The sequence below is a fragment of the Poecilia mexicana genome, unplaced genomic scaffold (genome assembly GCF_051168715.1).
Source record: "Poecilia mexicana isolate PSO_F unplaced genomic scaffold, ASM5116871v1 scaffold_1, whole genome shotgun sequence".
NCBI lineage: Eukaryota > Metazoa > Chordata > Actinopteri > Cyprinodontiformes > Poeciliidae > Poecilia > Poecilia mexicana.
The window spans coordinates 10425880-10431879 of record NW_028263370.1 but is presented as its reverse complement, the minus strand read 5'-3'; the positions used below and the strand labels follow the sequence as shown (position 1 = coordinate 10431879).

Genomic DNA, 6000 nt, shown 5'->3' with positions numbered 1-6000 from the left:
GTGGACACCAGAGGAGCTCATCGGCTGGAGTCCATACTTACCCATCAGGAGGGATGTGCTTTCATAGAGCGTAAGAAGCGAATGATGACACTTTAAACAGTGCGCTGCACGGTCAGCAGATTTTTTTAATGTGTTTTTTAGCTGCAACTACATAAAGCAGAGCTAGCTACTCCTATAAATCAAGCTACAAAATAAAACCACTTGTTTTAATGGGTCATCATATCATGAGGTTTTTCTCTTTAGGGAAGTATCCACAAACTGAGGTACAAGCTGTTGGAGTCAGTTGGAGCTGAAGTGTATAATGTAGGGGACACTCAAAAGCTGTGCAAAAAAAGAAGAAAAAAAAAAGAATGGAAGATATGTGAAGAGCTAATTTTCATTACTTTTACATGTGGACTCAAGTGTAACCTCTTGGAACTTTTAGGAGAACAAATGAGTCTTGATCTTGCACATCTTTTATATGTATCTTGGAGATTAGATACGCAAAAATCTTGTCCTGCTAGTTGAACTTCATTAATACTGGAAGTTCATTAAACATATGACAATCAGTGTCTGTTCTAAATTATAATAAAATGCATGCTTGTTATGTCCAGTCACTTGTTCAGCAGATTTGATTTAAACCACACTGTCAATTATACTGAATGCTAACTTTGGATGGTTTCTGACTTGCTTTAATTTTTGACCATTTCATGTTTTATTGATCAAATTATTATTATTTTTATTTTATTTTACCTATTATTAAGTGGGAATTTAATGGTTTTATACAGGCATGGAGTAATTAAGTAGGTTTTTGTCCAAATTCATCTCAAATTATTTACATGGCCCCCTCTTAACCTTTGGAAGCTCTCTTCTGTTAGAACCTTTTACATAAACAAACGTTGAATTACTGTATGACTCAAAACCCTGTAATCTCAAAAACTCTGCAGTGTTGTGCAACAACACAAGCAAAAAAGTTAGAAATTCAGTTGCTGATACAAGTTAAATAAATAGATAAATAAATAAAGTCCTTTGTCCAATTTTTTTTTTTTTTTGAAAACTACATTATAAATAAATGTGCTTATCCTTTGTAATGGCTCATGAGGTAGTATTTTTTTTTTATCTTATAAGCAATATTGTAAACTTTTTGGTTGTCAATAAAGTCTTTTATAACCCTCTCCCCTCCCCGTAAGCTCTTTTTGTTTGCGACGCGAGTTTGTCTAGAGAACAGGTCTGCACAACACTACAGAGTATCCATAATCGCTACTATATTGGAAAATTATCAAAGATTGTCTTCAAGAACCTTTATTCTTTCCGTACTGGAGGAAAGAATAAAACTCGTTAATGCAACGAGTTTTGGTAAGTTTTTGTTTTTGTGCTCTAGCAACGAGGTAATTAAGTTCCATTTAAGCACCGTGACGAAGAGCCGAAACTGCGACACGAAGCAATTTAAGCCTTTATTTTCAACACCGTATACCTCTGTGTATTTTATGTTTATTATTTGGGTTTATTATGTTTTTAAAATATTGCCCTTTCTGGAAGAAGATTAAGGCGGCTTAGATGAACGTGCAAGCGCCATTTTGTTTTTCAGGTCAAGTAGCCCTGCAACAGACCTTGATTTTGATTAAAATTCCTCCTTATTTTTGCCATGTGGACTAAAATTATATTTCTTGTGGCCTAGCCTGCAGGGCACAGTTTCAATTCCCCCTGAGAAGACCCTGGATTTCAGATGTGAATCTCGGAGCCCTCCCCTGTGATCTCTAGGACTGCTATTAGGACAAGGCATAGTTCCACCTTCACGGTAAACTCACTGCTACACCAAAGTAGGAATTTAAATTTTCTCTGAATAGATTAGACATGGACACTTGTGTGCAACTGATCACATCACTTAAGTATTTGCTAAGCTGAAGAACAATGGAAACACTGTTCTATTTTTGCAAATTATACTGTTTGACATTTGATATTATTTTGAGCTTTAAAGGATACTTGTATGATTAATTTAAAGTGCTACTATTGATTTGAGAAGGTGAATTGTGTGAAACGTATGATTAGCTTAACCTTAAAATTAAGCGAACATGAAGTGTATTACCCAAAATCATACTAAAGAAAATAAAAACAAAATAGAAATAAAATTAGATTAGAAAAACATTTGAACATAAAACCTGTTATTTCAATCCTTGACACAAAAAGGTGTTCTAAAGCTACCATATGCAAATTAATGTGCCTAAACTCATTTAACTGTCTTGTCTTTTGCCAGCTGATATCTATGTTGCTTTGATCATGACTATTAAACCAAGTTTGCCAGTAGCAAATCTAGAACTGCTCCAATAGTCTGTATTCCTCTGCATCAGTGCTATGCATATCCTACATAATATTTTACAAGGTCTGAGCTGTAAATGGGATTTTGGACCATACCTTTTTGCACTTCAGAAATCCCTGTACCTCTATCATGTTCTCTTCTACTCAGCTCACCTGCTTGTTTTATATTCAATACAGCTCTGAAGACTATAGTGGCCTTGAAAAAGATTGATTACAACAGAAAAACCTAAACAGTCTACACGTTTTCATGGTTCATTGTAGCTTTAATGAATTGCGTGAAACATGCAATGGCTCTTTGTTGAAACATGGTGTGTTGTTAATTGTGAAACTGTTTTATTCGTCATCTGCTTGTGTTGGTCTACTATGTCTTCTGAAGTCCACAACTAATGCAGCTGTTTACTAGAAAAATTGAAAGCGCTTCATGCCTCCTTCTGCTAACAAGCTTTATGGCACCTGCCCACTCTGCCAAAGGTTTCAAAAGCTGGTTCAATGACCAAGGTGTGACTGTGGTTGATTGGACACCAAACTTGCCTGACTTAAACCCCGGTGGGGCTTTGATGAAGATGAGGCGCCAGACCCAGCAAAGCAGATGAAGGCGTATAAATAAATATATTTGTTAGAAGCCAGACATTTCTGTAGCCTTTCATAATATTGTAATTTACTGAGACGCTGAATTTTGGGTTTTTATCTGTAAGCCATAATCAATATTAAAATATATAAAAACTTGAAATATTTCTAATATTTCTATTTGTAGAGAACCTAGTTAACGTATAAATTTCAGCTTCAGAAATTATTTGCAAAAAATATCGAACTTTTCCCCGTATTCTAGTTTTTAAATTTGCCGATATATGAAGTTGAATATGAATACAATAGTAGGTTGTTAATTTTCAAGGGAACTTACAGATGTCTTAAGGAGCTTTGAGGATTTCAGGCACCGTGATTAAAATATCTAATTCTCTTTCTAAAAAGAATGCCTTTTTTATTTATTTATTTATTTATTTTTATTAGAATTCAAATCATTTTTTCCCCAAATGTGTGTGAAGTTGTTGTCAGGAATATCATTGACCTATTTAAACACACGTTTTATGATTACACTATGAAATGGCTCACCAGTGCAGGTTTAAGCAGTGTGCTGCAGTTTGACCTCGTACTCCATTAACCTTACTGGGTATTTGAGCAACATGCATTCTTTTTGTCATTTCTGTTCTACGGAGGGATGAGGACACGGTAATATCCCCAGGCTTTATGCAGCATATCGTCACACAAAGAGCGGGCCTGTTGTGAATGTTTCCATTACTGTCCTGTTTGAATTAACCTTGCCAAGCCTGTTCTCTAACTCGGAGGCAGTTCTCACAGCATGACAGCGTTGTGTTAGCCAGTGGCTAATTCCTTCTAATTGAGTAATGACAACAATTCAGTCTAGTGACACCTGCACTAGAAGGTTAGTCCAAAGCCTTGCCAGCGCCACACTGAGAAACTAAGTCAAACCTACCTTGTACCACACAGTGCACAGCAGGTGATCTCCTCAAATCCAATAAATCTAACTGCAGGCATCGAACACACACACACGTCCGCACGCACGCACACACACACACACACGCGCACACACACACACGCACACGCACATTGGTGTTGGCAGAAGCCACATCCTGCAAGAAGTTTTGGTTGTGGGCAGTTTGTTGTGGTCTTATCACAAAAATGCACTAGACTAAATCATAACCTGTTCTTGTTGGGGATGAGCCCCAGCCATTGTTTGTGAAGTTATTACCTCGGTACACTGAACTTAATGTTGGGCTTAATACACTGAAGCGACTGTTAATACAAGTGGAATGGCTGTCTTCCTATGCTGGTGACTGCATTGGTCTTAACCACCCAGGAAATGATGCATTAAATTTTGTGGTTACATGTGCACAGGAAGTCTTTATCTTCAGACTGTAGTTTTCACAGCTTACGATAAAAAAGACTTTATGATGTGGCGGCTTACAAAATGTCAGGATTTAAGTGTTTACAAGATTAGAACAAAAAAAAAAAATACAAGTGTACAGATGAAATTACACACCTTGGTCTTTACTTTTTTATTATTCCTAATTTTAATCTCACATTTAATGATGATAAAAAAATAAATATTGATAGAAATGGTATTTGGAGATTTCTATGCCAGGCCTTCATTAACTCTTCATTTCTCACCCTTCGGTTCAGTTCTTTTTAATTAGGTGAACTGTAACTCCTTATCTGCAACTCCTAAAGGAATTAAATTGAAAGAAAAAAAAGGAACATCCAAAAGCTTAACTCTCCATATGGCAGCTTTAGCCATCAAACATGTATATTTGGGCAGGAATAATGGAGCATATGCACGCTTAGCAGATTACTGTAAAAAACAAACAAACAAAAAAACCTTTGGGAGAAATTTGTGGTTTATGCCATTTTGTGACAAGAATACAATTTCACTGACTGGCACATGAACAGATTCCATGATCAGTTAAAAAGCATGCACTTGGGGACATGAAGTAGCCCGTTGCTACTTTTTGTCAAAGATCTCGAGCTCTAGGTTTCACTAAGCATTCTTCATGCCCTTTTAATTTCATTCATGTGGCACTTAATAGGAACAGGAGTTTGGAGTGCGGCACCAAGGTACTGTTCTATCCATTAAATGTTCAACTGCACATTAAATGCATCTGTATCTTCATGTAAGTAGTTCAATCCATCAATATTATGGCTGTTATATTGCTTGACCATGGTCCAAGAGAGACCAATGATAATAAGTTTAGTTTGAACATGAAATATGGTCAACTTCCACAGCCTTGTTTGTGCAATAGAAGAAGCAAAGAAACAGAAATCAATAAGTATTTCTATCGAAGAGTAGAGCTGGAAGATGCTGCCAAAAATTAAATGTAATTTTATTTTATTTTTTTACATATTGGTCAATAAAGAAAACATTTTATTTTACTAAGGGAGGTAAAATTCAGATTGCTAATCTATAACAGACTGTAGTGGTGTGGCGATGAACACTTAGTGCACACAAAGATCACTGATCTTCTATACTTGCTGTTATAAGCTTGAGCTGTCAAGCTTATAACAGTCAATGTTCAATGCAAATAATGTAGGAATAATTTCACTTGTTCTTTTTCTATGCCCAGTGTTTTTACAAAACAAGGTGCTGGAGGCTAATTATGTCATGTGCTTGTGTGTATTACAGAACCTAAATTTAGTTGAACCCTGAAGGTAGAAGGTGAATAAAAATATATTTAAAACCTAAACCAGCGGTGCTGCAAGGCAGAATGTCCAAAACATGCTTTCAACACATTAACATAAAAATAAAACTAACATGATTATTACAACAAATGCACCCGCACATTTGTGATGTCGAACACCAGAGCAAAAGAAGCCCAGATCAGCACAATTCTGTTTAAATCCTTCTGACATTCGGAAAACACTTTACAAACAACAGTTATCTGATCTCAGTTTTATTTCATTTGTTCATTTATTTTTGCTGTTGTCAGCAAGAGTTATTATCAAATGAACAACTTGGTCTAACCAGCCAGTGTCTAGTAGTGGATATGTCTAATCTAGAGGGTGGAAATGTCATTGTAGAAAATGTATTTTCATTACATTGCTCAATGCAATATAGATCTCAGTTAATTTGGGAAGTGAATAAATCCTGCTTTGCAGTAGCGGCCGATGGAGATTTTTGTGGAATGGGAAAAC

General features: G+C 36.0%; 1 long non-coding RNA gene across 1 annotated transcript in view; it reads left to right on the top strand.

Moving 5' to 3' along the window:
* Window positions 1-697: 697 nt before the first annotated feature.
* LOC106933589 (uncharacterized) overlaps window positions 698-6000 on the top strand; it is an 86333-nt gene continuing 81030 nt past the window's right edge. The window contains exons 1-2 of the long non-coding RNA XR_015763831.1: window positions 698-1335; window positions 1658-1777. This is a non-coding gene — a long non-coding RNA (uncharacterized LOC106933589). The remainder of the gene's footprint in view (window positions 1336-1657; window positions 1778-6000) is intronic.